The sequence below is a fragment of the Belonocnema kinseyi genome, chromosome 2 (assembly GCF_010883055.1).
Source record: "Belonocnema kinseyi isolate 2016_QV_RU_SX_M_011 chromosome 2, B_treatae_v1, whole genome shotgun sequence".
In the NCBI taxonomy this organism is placed as follows: domain Eukaryota; kingdom Metazoa; phylum Arthropoda; class Insecta; order Hymenoptera; family Cynipidae; genus Belonocnema; species Belonocnema kinseyi.
Genome location: NC_046658.1, coordinates 113,569,175 through 113,585,809, shown reverse-complemented (window position 1 = coordinate 113,585,809; position 16,635 = coordinate 113,569,175). Strand labels below are relative to the sequence as shown.

The following is a 16,635-nucleotide window of genomic DNA, read 5'->3' as shown; positions in this document are numbered from 1 at the left end:
TTTTTAAATATGACTTTGAGACGAATAGCAATTTTTAATGAAAGGATTTACATGAAAGTCAGGAAGGTAACGAGCTAGAATTTTAGTTTTATATACACTCCGCCATAGGAATAATATGCCTAAATATCTCAAAATTCAGAAAAAAAAAGTTTTAAGGGCGGTAGGGGGTTAATTTCCTTGTATTTTTGGCAATTAATTTTAAACTTCCTGAATCGAATGCGTTTTTTTTCATATATAAAATTTTTTTATTCAAAGAATTTCAGCGAATTCGAGTGATTTCCCCTTACATTTTTCTAAATTTGCTCCAATTTTACAGAAATCACTGGATTTCTTAAAACTTGTTGCTAATTTATTTAAATGTTTATCCTTGATCTAGCCCCAATTATTGTTGGAAACAAAACAATGATTTTAGCAAAATCTAAAAAAAAAACAATTTGTAACATCATTTATTTTCACTATTATTGTTAGACAATCATATTTTACAATCATTAAAAGAAGATAGAGGTTTGAAATTTAAAAATGATTTTACGTTTTACGTTAAAATTGTCTAGATTGAATAACTTCATTGAAATAAAAATAAGCGGAATAATTAGTATAACTACTTTTTAGAGTTTTATAATGTTCTAAAGCTTGGATTCCAACATTTTATATTTTACCCGCTTATTTTAAATAACCAAAAAATTCTACATCATATTTTAATTTCGCAAGCCATGTGAAACTCATGAAGTAACATATGTATAGCTAATTCAAAGATATGAAAATCCATGAATCGGGGATAAAGTTGGTTGTTTCAAAAATCAAAATTTTCGGACATGTTGAGAGAATGCCAAATGAACGACTAACGAAACAAGTGTATCAAGGTAAAGTAAATGGCAGCGTGCCCCGAGGTAGACCGCGGAAAGAATGGTTAGAATGTGTGAATGAGACCCTAGTTAGAAGAGACATAAGAAGTTACAGAAAAACGAGAGCCTGCATGAAAAAATGCATGGACATAAAAGAAGCTAGAGAAGTATGCCAGGAAACAAAGACCTTGGCTACTTATGGACCCAAGTGGGGAACCTTACATAACGACTTCGTGAGGTTCTTCGCTTGGGGTGATTGCTATAGAGACTGATCAGCAACCTGGGTCGGAGCAGTGTTGCGGAACGAACGTGTTATTTACTTAAATAGCACGAGAATTCTGGATCAATCTGAAAAATCTCTATCCCCTCCACACACTACTCCTTTCCCCTACCGAGTGAGTCGCGCCTACCCCGAAAGGGAAATGGCTTAATGGTGTAATAATAAGAAAACAGTAAAACCCTTCTATAGCGCCGATTTTGAGGCTGACGGTGTGTGGGAACTAACTCATTATAGCCTGCTCCGCTTTTGTTTGTTCGCGCCTGTGTGCTCGCCTGAATGACAGGCGGAGACCCCGCGCACGCCGCGCAGCTCCTATTACACCAACCTGCGGCGTAACATCGATTCTCGGAAGGGCTATAGAAGGCAGGGCTATTGAAGGGCGTCACTGTACCTGTTTCAAAAATATTTTATTTTTCAGTATTTTTCTGATCGAACTGTAATTTTTCCCCGTGTGATGCAAATTGGTTACTTTTTGGGTTAGAAATAGTCACTGTTTCTGTTCAAATAGGTCAAGTTTTTCAAGTAAACCAGGCTATGTCTTTAAATATCAATGATCAGGAAAAAATTAGGGAAAAGTGAGGAATTTTTGAAAATTAAGTATTATGACCGCTCTGGTGTTTATATCCCTAGAACGAGTTAAGTTGCCAATATTCCTGTTTTGTCTACATGACCGTGTGGTGAATTATAATCTTCGGTAGTAAATCAACAATAAAAATAAAAAAGTTATTTTCAGAGTAAGTGTTGAAATGTATCTAATTGAATTTTTTGTGATAGTTAATCCGGGTATTCTTGAATTTTTAAACTAAGAAAGGTAAATTTTCAACCAAAAATGGAAAAGTTAAACCTTTAATTTAAAAAATAATTTTATATTATAAAAAAACGAATTTTCTACCAAATAGTTGATTTTTTTACTCAATTACTGCACTTTCAAGACAAAATGACAAATTTTCTATGCAGAAAGTTGAATTTTTACCAAAAAAAGAACCCTTTTCGACCAAAAATGGCATAGGTTAATTTTTAATCGCTAAAGTAATTTTTCAACAAAAAAAAGGAATATTCAACAAAGAGTTCAATTTCCAACCAAAAAGTTGAATTCTTAACTAAAATTTTGAATCGGGAAGCACAAAATGCAGTTTTAAGAAAGTATTCCAACTTTAAAACCTAGTTGTTACATTTTTGATATAAAAGATGCATTCCCAAACAGAAATGTAAATTTTTAGGAAAGAAAGTATTTTTTTTTTAGTTTTCAAGAAATTAGTTTAACCTTGAAACTTATTTGTTATTTTTTCTTAAACATGCATTTTTAAACAAGCAGATTAATTTTCTACTAAAAAAAAAAGAATTTTTCACTAAATTCAAGAATTCTCAACCAAAAAGTTGAGTTTTTAAATAAAAAAGGCGAATTTTTAAACACTACCCTACCGAAAGAAATATCTGAGTTTTCTTTAGCGAAATAGCCTGGCCCATTTGAGTCTATAAACAAATTCGATTTGAAACAAAACAGTCTCGGAGATAGTTTGAGAGATTTGGGTCCTTTTCAAGATTCTTTTAGTGGTCCTTTTAAGAGTGGTGCGACGGTAATATAATGTTCCTTTTGTATTTGACACGTATCGGGCGGGCAGAGTTATTTACAGTAGTTGGTCGTGACTAATCCGCTCTCCTTTTTTGATTTTCTCTTCAAATTATTAACACTTATTATTAATTGATGAATTTTCTCATTATACTTATTTATAATTATAACTTATATACTGATATATAATTTTCTAGTTCAATTCAAAAATGTTTTTTTTTTGCGTATCTCATTCCATTTACGAGAAACGTTCTATTAATTCCAATTTTAAGCATGTAAAAAAAAGTTAGATATCTGAAGTCATCGAAACCCGCAGATTCCGAATTATTATGTTTTAGGCTGTTAACTATGAAATTTAAAAAAATCTACTTCTAATTTTAATCCGAATGCTTAACAAAGGGCCCTTGAGTATCGGCTACTCTATTAAGATAGCCTCTCTGCTTGTTATTTATGATCGTATTCTTATTTCAATTTCGGAAAGGATATTTTAAAGCCTTAAGACCATTTAAACGAGCTTCCTGGACCTTTAAAAATATCTACCTGAGTGTTTGCGGAGAATTTCTCTGAGACCTAAAGAATTTTTAGTATATATTCAAAGATTCTTTTCGGTAGGGTAATATTAATTTACTACCAAAAGGACGAATTTTTAACAAAAATAAGAGTTTTAAAGCAAAAAGATTAACTTACTCCCGAAAAAAACGAATTTTTAATGAAATTCAAGAATTCTCATCCAAAAAGTTGAAGTGTCAACTAAAAAAATGAATTTCAAACAAAAAGATTATTTTTCTACCAATTTCTGGGGTTAGAAGGAAAAAAATGGATAGTTCGGTTTTAGGGAAATTATTGGATAAAAAGTTATTTTTAAGGATCAGAGAGCATCATTTAAAATATTTTTAGCAGAAAATGAAGAAGACTAAAGCTGAGGATCTAGGATATGAAAAAAGGGATGAAATTGGAGACAAATAGGCATATGTTTAGCCTGTATTGGTGGAGTCGACAACTTGGCAACGGTGTAGAATCATTGGCCTCCCTTCCCAGTGTTTCCTGGCCTGTCTTTTCTTGTCTCTCTCAATTCATCGCGTCTCCTCTTTCTCTTTTACTCACTCCCGATCAGGTAAACGTAAAACTGGCTGGCTCCGCTACTTCATGCTTGGTTCTTGAATCAGTCGAGCCAGTACCTTCGTCTATACAGGACCATAATTTAAACCGTGCTCTCTGGCTTCCTTATCCTAACACCTTCCTCTTCGATATCCTCAACTTCGACCTCTGCTTCGATTTCTACTTCGACCTCGATTCCCATCCGCGACTTTATCCGGCGCACGCAATCTCTTCCTTCGAATCAAAGGTGCCAGGAAGTGCTCGACGAGAATCACGAGTGAGTACAACGCAATAGATATTTTTATAACTGTTTGTTATGGAAGGAGAGAGCTAATCAGAACCAATTTCAAATTGGTCCCAACCTGTTTCAGGGATCACAGGTGTTCAGCAGATCAATTATACGTATTTTTGTTTCTTTGGGGATAAAAATAAACCACGTGAGAGAAGAAATAAATCTGATAATATTCCGAGATTCATTTTTGTCGATAAGGGCAGGTAAAAATGCAAAATTATACAGAGTACAAAAGATGCGCCTCACTTAAATCACAGTAAATCCTAGGGATATTTTTTATTTGAAGTTGGATTGAAACAGTTGACAACTACAATGGTACGACGTCAAATAATTGATTTTTTTAATGTTTTGAAACGTTTTTATTCAAGTTTAAATAAAAAATATCTTTGGGATGTATTGTGATAAATATTTGTTTATCATAATTTTGTTTGAAATCATATATACTTAATGAGGTATTCACGAAAAATTGTACGAAACACATCACAGTAAGTGGACTAAATGACTACTAAGGCTTCTTTTAAACAATTTTTTTTTTACATATCTCCTTAAGTATGCATAATTATAAAGAAAGTCATTATAAAAAATAATAATTTTAATGAGTTACATATTTTTTATTCTATACACTTTTGTGTTATTATCTTCTGTTATCAAGAAAAATTATTTTTCTGTAAAAACTCAAATTTGGGATCACCGACCTTTAAATATTATTCTATTTATTTCTCCTTCCACGTGATTCACTTTTAATCCGAAAGGAAAGAAAAATTTGAAAATGCTGTTTCAGAATTGGCCTTCTTTTTTTAACACCTCTACTGTAACACCCTTAAACTGAATGCATTACTAAATATTGACAATTTTTTAATTAGTCCTTCATCTGTTTAAAAATTTTCCAGTATTAACATTTAGAAATTAATATTCTCAAAAATTGAAAGATTTGAGATTAAAGCGTTTACAGTTTTTAAAATATAAACTTTGAATATTTGAAAATGAATTAATAAAAAATATTACTGAAGTTTTATTGTTATTCAAATTTGAAATTCGTTTGAAGTGAAACCTTAAAAATTTGAAACCTTTGAATTTCATTTAATCTAATTCTTCTTCCACATGGTTCACTTTTATTCCAAAAGGAACAAAAAAAATCGAATGTGCAAGGTTGTGATTCGAATTTTATTCTTTTTTTGAAACCCCCAATATTGATAATTGATTGGAGTGAAAATAACCAAATTGGTCTAATCGTTTGAGCTGAGCGAAAAAAAATATCTCCTGTTATCTTTTTTTATCTGAAAATTCAAATTTTTAAAAATTCCAAAGAACTCCGTATTGCTTCGAAAATTATATTGAATTTTTTGAGGTACAGTTTTTGCTACTGAAGAAGAGTAAGTAATTATAAATTAAAAAAAAAAATTGCTCAGTTTAGAATTTTGAAAATTGCCAAAAGACATGTTTTTTTATTCAGTTTAATGCACACATTTAAAAAAAAAGTTGAATATGTGAAACCTGGAATTTCTTGAACTTGAATCAAATATAAACATGCTATTACTTTTTTTTCTGAAACAAATTTTTTATTTTTAGCAAGTCGTCTACATTGCTAAAAAAACGAAAAATTCTCCATTTTTGAACGTTTGAAACATCACTAACTTTTTTTCACAAAAAAAAGCAGAATAATAGCATGTTTCCTTGATTCAAGGTGAAGAAATTTTTGGTTTAGATATATTCAACTTTTTTCAAAAAGTGTGCATAGTACTCAATCCAAAAAACATGTTTTTTGTTCGTTTAAAAAAAAATATAAATTAAACCGAATTGTTTAAAATTATTAGTCACTAGCAAAAGATATAAATAGATAAAAAATTACCATAATTTTCGAACCAGTAGAAACAGTTTTTGGAATGTTGAAATAAAAAAGAGAACATAAGATATTAACCAATTTCAAAAATTTTTATTTATTTTTTTTTATATCAACCCACAAATTTTTTTCGCTCAGCTCAAACGATTTGACTAATTTGATCATTTTCACTTCGCCCGCAATTAGATCAATCGTGAAAAATTTAATAGTAGCGCCTATTTTTTCAGATCATTTTGATTTTCATAAGAATGACTTCGATTTGAATTTACAGAATTGATTTATCTTTCGGGTTTAGTTTTTCGATTGAATCATTAGCAATAGCTTTACTTTCTTCGAAAGTAAAGCTATTTATAAGTGTGCTCTAAATCCACAAAATAAGCAAATGAATCGTTTTGGAAATATTGGAAATTAGTATCATCAGACAGAATCTCTTTGAAAACTTCTTGCTTTCTGTCTGGAAGTTCTGTTTGTGATAAAAAAAATCGTGACCTTGTAGAAGAAATAGATAATTGAAAAAAATCCTTCTAAAAAAAGGGGGGTTTGTAGCAGATATCTCAAATTTCAGGGGGGTGGGGCAATTTTACATGACTCTTAAATGCAACAAATTAATTTCAATTCAAAATAAAATTAAAGCAGTTTTTTTTAACATAAAAAAGGAATAGTAATTTAAGAATTGTTGATGTCCTTCATCCTGAAATATAATATTCACATAATGGTTTGTTAAATCAAATTGATTTACACTTCTTCGAATAATTTACGTTCCATTGATTGTTTCATTGTTACTGAAGTATATTTTTAATTTTTCATTAAGATTTTAATTTCTTGGAAATAACAATTTGACATTTTATCTTTAATCTCAGAAGTCAATGACTCTTAGTGTAAACCTTGATTGAAACATTCTGTGGAGCAGTTTTGAGTGATCTACTTTCGATAAAATTGGGTTTGTATGTGTATTATGTCTCCTTAATTTAGTGTGATAACTAAATCAGAATGGAACTGGTTAATACTTAATCATGTCAGCAAAAACGTTTTATTCTGTATTCATAAGAAATTTCGTAATGTTTAGCAACTTCCGAGACTCGATCAAACTAGCAGCTGTCGTTGCAGTCTCGCGTGAGAAAGAAAGCAGCTTCGAAGCGCGAACTTTAATTAATGATTACGACAGAGTCGTGGCGGATAAACGAAACAGGGCTTATATTTACGGAAGAGTTTATGAACCCGGGAAAAGTATTGATGCATGAAAGCAATTCATGCTATTTAATAAAGCAAACAAAGGTGTTTCAAGAAATATACAAATACTTACAATATTTTTAATTGTATTATTAAGTTATGGTTAAATCAGACTCACAAAAAGGATAAGAAAATGACCAATTGAAGAATTTAATCTCTATTTTTGAAATTTAGCTATTTTTTAAATCCGGCAAATGTAGAGAAGGCATAGTCGTTGAAATCTTCAAATAAACTCTGAAAAGAGTAAATAATTAGTCGGCATAAACAAACGTCTAAAAAAATTAAATTTATACTTTTCGATCACTCTTTTGTGTCAATATCCCCGACATATATATATATAATTAGAATTTTATTGTAAAAAAAGTGTATTGTATTTCAAAAAATGGTTGTACTTGCTTTTATCCAAGCAGGAAATAGAAGCAAAGAAAAAAATTATTAAGTTAATATGGGGGTTTATAATGTAATAAGATGTTCTGCAAAGACAATCTGGAATTCTGCGTCTTACTGATGACTTCCGTTTTAAATACTGACCCTTTTTTAAGGTGCTATAGTTTTGTTGTTGTTATGTTTGAAAACTATATAATTTTGGACACCTTTTTAAAATAGGCCTGTCTTGAAAATTTATAATTCAAATCCTTCAATTTTTAATATATACCATTTAAATTAATGTAATTTAGATTTTTTCTTTAGTTTTAATTTTAAAGATTTACAATTTAAAATTGTTCAATTTTAAAGATGCATGAATCAAAATTGGTAATTTTTAATTTTTTTGAAGGTCAATAGTCTAGATTTCAATTTTAAATCTTCCGAATTGAAAAAATTTCTGATGTAAATGATAGAAATAATAGAATTTTAACACATAAAAAACAAAGTGTAATCTTCACAGCGATTTCAGAGTAATATTTACCCGCAACCAAAATTCACTTATGTTATTTTGTGAAATGGTAAACTTAGTACATGCTGAATTTTTAATTCGAATTTATCACAATTTAAAAATGTTTAATTTTAAAGATTTACTGTTAAATGATCCATAATTTTGAAGAGTTATAATTAAAAACTCTTCAATTATAAGGGTGTATAAATAAAATTTCTGGAATTTTGATGATCTTGAAGATCAAAAGTCAAGTTTTAAATTCCAAATCTTCCAAATTTAAGATATTAAATTAAATATTAAAAGAAATTCTGGAATTTGGATGATTTTGAAGTTCTAAAATTTTGAAGAGTTATAATTGCAATTTCATGAATTCTGAACAGTAAAAATGTTAGTGTTGATTTAGCTTTTGGAAAATTACAATTTTCTACAAGCGAGGTATATCTGGAAACAATTTGACCTTATGGTTTGTCATGAGTAAGAGTTAATTCTGGTCAATGGCGATTATATCCCCTTCAAAATACTCCCCTTTGAAAGCCAGAACCTTCCTCCAGCGATCCTCCCACTTTCGGAAGTACTCCTTAAACTCACCTTTCGGAATAGTTTACGGCTGCTTCAACGCATTCTGTTTTATTTCCTTCACGCCTTGAAATCGTTTTTCTTTTAGAAGACAATTCATTTTGGTAAGCACCCAGAAATCACTGATAGGTCAGACCTGTATGCGGACTGCTAAATTTGCATAAGGCCGTGTTTCACCAGAAATTTCTGTATAAATTTCGATCAATGGGAACGTGTGTTATCGTGCGTGGTGAAGGACCCAGTCGTCAATTCCACAAATCAGGCCGTTTCCTCTTTACAGCGTCACGTAATCGCATCAGAACTTCTTGGTAATACTCTTTGTTTACTTTCTGACCTTTTAGAGCGTATTCATGGTGAACAACACCTTCCTGGTCAAAGAAAACAGTGAGCATTGCCTTGACTTGGCCGTTGAGGGCCTGCCAGGGTGAGGGTCACTTTTCACTAAAGTATGACCACTTCTAAATTGGATGAACGACTCTTCAGTTCGAATAATTCTCATAGACTCATCGCCATAAGCATTTCGAATCATAACAATGGGTTCCGAACGTGAATGGCGAAGTTTTTGGAAAATTTAATGCAATCTGCATTATCATCAGAGGTATTTGGTATCGATCAGTGCAGATGTCATTCCACAATCTGTGAAAACAGAAATCAAAACTATCGACCAAGTTAACTCTTCAAACAACAGAAAATACTTAACGTCATTTTGGACTAGATTGAAAATGAATTTAAAAAGATTTTTAAGTATATTTTTTTGAAAAAAAGATTTTCTTACTTCGCTCCACTGGGAAACGAATTACAGAACTTACGATTGCCGGTCGGGTGCTTTTCCAATTAAGCTATCAGAGAAATCAAAAGAAAAATTCTTTTTCAGGAATATATATACCTGTTTTTGACAATAGCATAATAGGCACAAAGTTAAAGCACAAAGTCGGATACTTTCCGGATAGACCTCTTATATCTCCATATAAAAAAAAAACTTCGCAGGAAATTCAAAATACTTGAATCCGTGACTAGATATGTAACAAGTTATTATTTTCACGTATTAACTGTAGCTGTAATTAGTTCCTTTGTTAAGAAGCTTCCCCAACACTGCATCTAATTGTAAATTATTCTAAAGTCAGATAAAAAAGATTATTATGTTGATTTAACATAACGGAAATTTGATGCTTCAATTCAAATTAAAGAATTTTCATTCAATCACAGCAATTGCAGGAGTTAACAGAATTTTACAAGATACCAAACTAACGTATGCTTAAAAACGGTAAAAAATTAAATAACTTAAAAGTTATAAGGATTTCCAATGCAGTCTACGAAAATCCTACAAAAAAGTTTAAAGAGATAAAAAAAAGCCGACAGGAAAAATTTGGTTCAATAGATTAATTTGGATTTGGAAAAAAAAATGTTTACAGAATTTTTAGTCATTTCAAAATTGTACGGATACATTCTGTAAAATGTACAGACTTTTTGTTTAAATTTTTCAGTTTGAAGGTATCTATTTAACAGAAAATCACAGTAAATGTTACACAAATTATCCGTATACTTTTAAAGATTACTGAACATTCTGTAAACTTTGCAGAAAATTCTGTAAATTTTACAGAAAAGTTATTCTGTCCTTCTTTTAACTGAAAATTCTGTAAGCTTAGCAGAATTTTTTTCTGGGTATAAAAAAAATTATTACATAAGAATACAAGTTACTTTTTAAATGGAAATAAAAAAATTATAATAAATGCCTACAATTTTTTTTAATATTAAGAAATTGTAAATTCAGCCTGAAAGTTTTTCAAAACAATCTGTTTAAAAGCATACACAACATTTTCTCACCATTGACGATAATAGGCATAAGGTATAAACGTGAGAGAAAATATTATTTTTCAATTTTTTATGAAAGCTATTTATCAACTTTTTCTTTTTACTCCGTTGAAAAAAAATTTGCTGATCCTACAAAGATCTTTCGTTAAAATAGGAAATTTTCAGTAACATCACATAATTGTGGGCATTTTTTCAAAATGACTGCAATTTTTTGCCAGGAAAACATCTGCAAAACTAGAACTGAAAAAGTCTACAAGTTTTACAGAATTGTTCAGCAAATATGTAAAATTACTGAAAATTGTGTAAAGTTAAAAAAAGTACGTGAACTCTAGAGAATATGATCTCCATTTTTACTGAATATTCTTTCAATTTAGTAGACAAATTTTTCTATGTTTCACTAGCTTAAAATATTAGTTTCCCGAGTTCGAGAATCATTGTCCCATAGAACGTTTCAATAATTTGATAAGAGTTCTAACTAATTTTTAATGGTTCTGTAATTCATGGATATCTTTCTACCATGGAAATGTATCAAATAATAAATTTAAGATATGGAATCATTTAATCATATTTTCAACTGTACCTAGCACATTTGTATTGTCAAAAGGGATTACAGATATATTTAATTTTTCTTATTACGAAAACTATAATATTCTTGTTGAACAGGGTTTATGAGATTAATTGGTATATTACCTTGAGTCATCATCAAATAGATGGGTAAATGAAAAAAAAAAAAACGATAATAAGAACACGCAGCGAAATAGATATTACTTAAGTAATTATTTAGCTATTATGTAAAAAAGAAGCACTTTGTAAATTACATAGCACTGAAAGATGACTTGAGTGGAAGTAAATATACCTGAAAGAATGACCATGAATTGCATTTTGATACAGAAATGATGCTAAATTGCACTTTTTGCAACGTCAATCATAACGTTTGCAAATCCCCTGACATGGAAGATCATGATGTGTGTATATTCTGTGTACTTAGCCCATCATACCCGCCACGCAATATTGCTCAGCTTATTCAGCGATGCACTACGAGTACATTTGCTGTGTTTATCCCCCCAGAGTCCTTTAAATGCATCAAAATTGATTGAAATAAAAATACTAGATCCTTACAATTCGAATAATAAAATTTCAAATACAGTTCAAGCAAAGAGATCTCATGATTGTTAGGGACGTTCAATAGCTTCAAAAATTATATATAATAATCTTCAAATGCATTCATTCACTTTGTCCACCTTGAAGGTCCTATGTTTCCGCCCATTTATCGCGTGCGTGTCTTTGATTTTTTTTCTACCACCGAATTTAACCGTTGTTAGGTATACGTTAGTTTGGTATCTTGTAAAATTCGGTTACCTCTTGCGATTGGTGTGATTCAATGAAAATTCTTTGATTTGAATTGGAACATCAAATTTCCGTTATGTTAAATCGACATAACAATCTTTTTTATCTGACTTTAGGATAATTTTAAATTAGCTGCTGTGTTGGGAAAGCTTCTTGAAAAAGGAACTAATTACAGCTGAAGTTACTTCGTGAAAATGATAACTTGTTAATATCCAGTCACTGATTCAAGTATTTTGAATTTCCTGCAACGTTTTTTTATATGGAGATATAAGAGGTCTGTCCGGAAAGTATCCGACTTTGTGCTTTAACTTTGTGCCTATTATTTTATTGTCAAAAACAGGTATTTAGCATTTACGGAGGATCTTTGTGAGGCTCTCTACTAAGTGACATGGACCTGCGAATGTTATTTGACTAGCGTACGCAGTTGCGTAAATGTTTAACCACGATACGCGTCCTATTTCCGAATCACGGAAAGCACCGATAAAAAGGAGGTGATTTTCTGTTAAATAGGTACCTTCAAACTGTAAAATTTGAACAAAAAGTCTGTACATTTTACAGAATGTATCCGTACAATTTTTAAATGACTGAAAATTCTGTAAACATTTTTTTTTTCCAAATCCAAATTAATCTGTTGAACCAAATTTTTCCTGTCGGCTTTTTCTATCTTTTTAAACTTTTTTTTAGGATTTTCGTAGATTGCATCGGATACCCTTATAACTTTTAAATTATTTAATGATGTTATTGATTTCATGATATGATTCAATACAAAAACCGTCGAAAAATGTCGGTGCGATTAGCGCGATCACTGCTGACTTTGAACCACGATAACTTGATCACAAAGAAAGAGTAGTAAGGAAAGTTGCGAAGAAATTTTGTAATTTACATTATGCAATCTTAAAAATCTGATCTTCAATTTAAGCTAATAAAAGTAGTAAAATCTTGATGGGGTCTCGAAAAATGAATAAAAATGACCATCATTTTTCGGGAATCCATAAAGATTTTATAAGTTTCATTAGCTTAAACTCTTAAAGTGAAGATAATATTTTAAAGATGGTCTCATGTAAATATCCGATTGTTCCTACAAGCTTTCTAGAGCATGTCACAAATTGAAGTCGAAGTACAAAATTTGGGAAATTCTTAAGTTTTGTTTAAAATTTCTCCACATAGAGAAAAGGTTGTCTTGAAACAAAAGCATTGTCCTCTTATATCTTTCGTTTTGAACCACATGAATATTTTTTTGATAGAAAGAAAATTATTAGAAGCAAGATACGGTGAATTTTGACACCAAAACATAATGTTTGCTGCAAAAAGATTCTTTTTGATCCAAATAAAAATCCTCTCAGCCCTAAATTTGAGAGGATTTTCCATTTGTGTCAAGAGACATCCTTTTTATACAAAAGGACATTTCTCTGAGCGTCATGTGTGCTGTATTGTTTTCACGAGCCTTTTAAAATAGTCAAAAATATCTCTACTAACATCGATGCATAATTTCACAAGCTGTTCAACTGTTTAAAAAAAGCCTAGCTTAATTTTCGAACATGTTATCGTAGTTCAAAGTCAGCAGTTGTTTTTTTATAGTACTCGATCGCGCTAGTCGTTCCAAAGATTTCCGACAGTAATCTGTAAAAATTTTATTTTAGCAATGCCTATCGTAAAGTCTTGTGAAATTTTCATAAAAAAAGTCTCTCCTAATAACTCTTTCTCTACATAACGGTAAATCTTAATTTCCTTCACCAGTGTTTCTGTATTAACGTCTGGCGAGGAAGAGAAAGAGGCGAAGAAGCCGGGTTTCTCGGCGGTCACTGTGGTGACGTGGAGTTGCATAATGCATCGAGCTTGTGCGCGTATACACATGCACGCACTGTTGGGCATCAAGTAATGGAATAAAGTAACAATCGTCTGGCAAATGTAAAGGAAAAGGCGAGAAAGGAAAAGGAAATAAAATCGCGTCACGCAGAAATCAGATATCCTGATAAATGGCCTATACTTGCGAAAAATTCTAATCCTCGATTTATCTAATCTCTTTCTCTCTTTACTAAAAAAATAAATAAAAGTTGGAGGGGATAAAAAGTGACTCCCGGCAGTGACTGCATCCTCGGAAAATTTATGAGCGATTATAAACGACTGTAGGAACATGTAGCTTGTGCACGTGCAACAAGGAATAACGACCCACGGGATCTAATGATCACTCGCTAAATAGTGAACAACCGAGGCGACTTTTCACAGGCTGTTCGTGATTTCATAATCAGAGCGTCACGGCCATTTAGATTTTCATGGTGTTGGAGATGAAAAAAAAAGGTAGAAAAAAATAAGTAGATAAAGACTATTTCTTTTCTAGAGCATGGCGGTCGAGATGTAATGTAAAATGGGAATTGATTTATTATTTATATTAAAATTGATTATAACATGATTCATCATACAGGGTGGCAGCTGGACCGTGGAACCGGGAAATGACCGGGATTTTTTTTCTCGATTAAAATGGCTACCTTGATTGATAGCACATGTGGGGATACAATCTGTAATTCAATTAGATCTTAATTTTAGTAGATCGGAATTTTATCGAGATCAATTTAGAAAATTAGATCCATAATTTTCAATAAAAATGTATGGTCAGTCAATGCCCGATTGCGAGAAGGGTCATAAATGCTTTAATAAGTAAAATGCTTTATATAAGATTTCGCTTTATAATGGCTGTTTCGTAAGCTGATTGATACATATATTAAATTGTCCATGGCGACAGATTTCTAATTGAAGAAAAAAAAAATACCTTTTGAAACAAAGAGACTTAGTCTCTTTTAACGAAACCCAATTTTATAATTTACTTTCACATAAGTAAAACTTTCAAGTAAGTTCTATATAGATGAAATTAGAGAGTAATTGCTTGAAAAATTAATGGATCCAATAATAAAAATTCTGGACACTTCGTTAAGTACGACAATTATTTTCGTGGCTGTTAGGGTCATATGGTTTTTATGAGACAAAAAGTTCCGTTAGTCTCTCTTTTTTTAATGTTCTTTTACTAGTAGGAATAAAGTAAAGGCTTGCGTTCTAGAGAGTTCTTAATATTATTTCGAACAGCATTTCCAGTCAAGAAAAATACCCTGTCTCAAAAAAATAAGGCATTTTTACCATTTTTCATTTATGTTTCATCACTAAATATGAATACGGTAAAATAAATTCAAGAGAAAAAAGTAGATATAACTATAATGTATAATGTTGGACTGAAAATTATTAGACCGCAAATAATCGTGGTCCCTCCTCTTAGTATCAGGAAAACTGTGTAAATACATTCCTTCTAGATAATGTACTTTTTCTGTCCATAGATTATTTTAAGTTTCTATGTTGAAATATCATGATATTGATTCGAGGCATACGTGGAAAATACTGAAATCCGTCGTACGGTACAGGGTCTGAGAAATTATATTTTAACCGGTTTTATCGCCATTTATCACCAACTAACAGACAGTCGCGAAGTGCCCCTGGGGCTGGTTAAGGTCCCTAGAAATCATCGGTAAATTGGACTACATAAACTTAGAATAAACGGAGAAGCGATTTTGTCTAGTTTTTTCTATACATAATCTAAAGTTTAGAAAGACTCTCTAGAAAGGCTGTTTTTTATGGAAAATTCTATTTTTACATTCTCATTCCTGAGAATGTAATGTAATCGTCCAAATTTTCAGTCTCTGGTTTTTAACAGATCTTTACGTTTCGGCACTCACAGAATCCGAAAACCATAACATTTCATCGGTGTCTGCCTGCCTGTATGTCTGTATGTCTATATGTCTGTATGTCTGTATGTCTGTATGTCTGTATGTATGGTTACCTGAATTTTGTAGCCACGCTAACATTTAAAGGATTTGTCCAATCGAGTCCGCATTTGATACACTTCTGAAGGTCCCCAAAATAAAGGCTAAGTTCGTTAATCAGATGTTTCGAACCAAAATTAAAAAATTGAGAGCATTTTGAAAATACATTTCAAGCTGTTCTAATTGAATTTTTCGATTATCACACAATTGAAAAAACTACAGCTTTTTCAACCTTTTAAACAATTTTTTTCAAGTTTCAGAAAATGTTGTCAATTTTTCCGATACTCGGCTAAAATACTTGCAAATTATCCAAATGACATTTTTAATTTGGATGAAAATTAAAAACGTTAGTGTAATGTAATCGTCCAAATTTTCGATCTCTGATTTTTAACGGATCTTTACGTTTCGGCGCGCGCAGAATCCGAAAATCATAGAATTTTGTCGGTGTCTGTCTGTACCTCTGTCTGTATGTTTGTATGTATGGTTACTTGAATGTTGTAGCCACGCTAAATTTTGAAGAATTTGTCCAATCGAGTCCGCATTTAATAAACTTCTGAAGGCCCCCAAAATAAATGCTAAGTTCGTTAATCAGATATTTCGAACCAAAATTAAAAAATTGAGTGCATTTTCAAAATTTTGAAATTTTTGTTGTTGAAATTTTATAAATTATAGTCAAAGTTTCTTATAGATGGGTAAAAGATTTGCAAATTATCCAAATATAATTTTCAATTTTGATGAAAATTAGAAAAGTTATATACTTTTCAAAAATTGGAAAATCTTCAAAAAATAGACAAAATTAGTTTTTTTAAAGATCCAAACATTTTCACTAGATACCATATATATTTTAAAACTAATTTAGCCGAATTTTTCTATAAGCCCACATTTTTAAAAATTAGAGCCTATATGATCTAACAGTAGAGCGCGAAGCGCGATTATGGCAAGGAGAATGTAATCGTCAAGGTCGTAGGTGCTCTGAGAACCTTCTTTAATGTCAAATTAAAAAAAAGATTCAGCTTTACTTATTGATTGTAGTTTATGAGGGGTTTGAATTACAGTATTTGATATAAT

The 16,635-nt window shown here is 31.0% G+C and overlaps 2 protein-coding genes across 2 annotated transcripts in view; one reads left to right on the top strand and one right to left on the bottom strand.

The window, feature by feature from the left end:
- Positions 1-16,635, bottom strand: part of LOC117167279 (whirlin-like) — a 208,381-nt gene that overhangs the window by 51,953 nt on the left and 139,793 nt on the right. The window lies entirely within an intron of this gene.
- LOC117167280 overlaps positions 3,898-16,635 on the top strand; it is a 24,857-nt gene continuing 12,119 nt past the window's right edge. The window contains exon 1 of the mRNA XM_033352096.1: positions 3,898-4,067. The gene's annotated coding sequence lies outside the window, so the exon portion shown is untranslated. The remainder of the gene's footprint in view (positions 4,068-16,635) is intronic.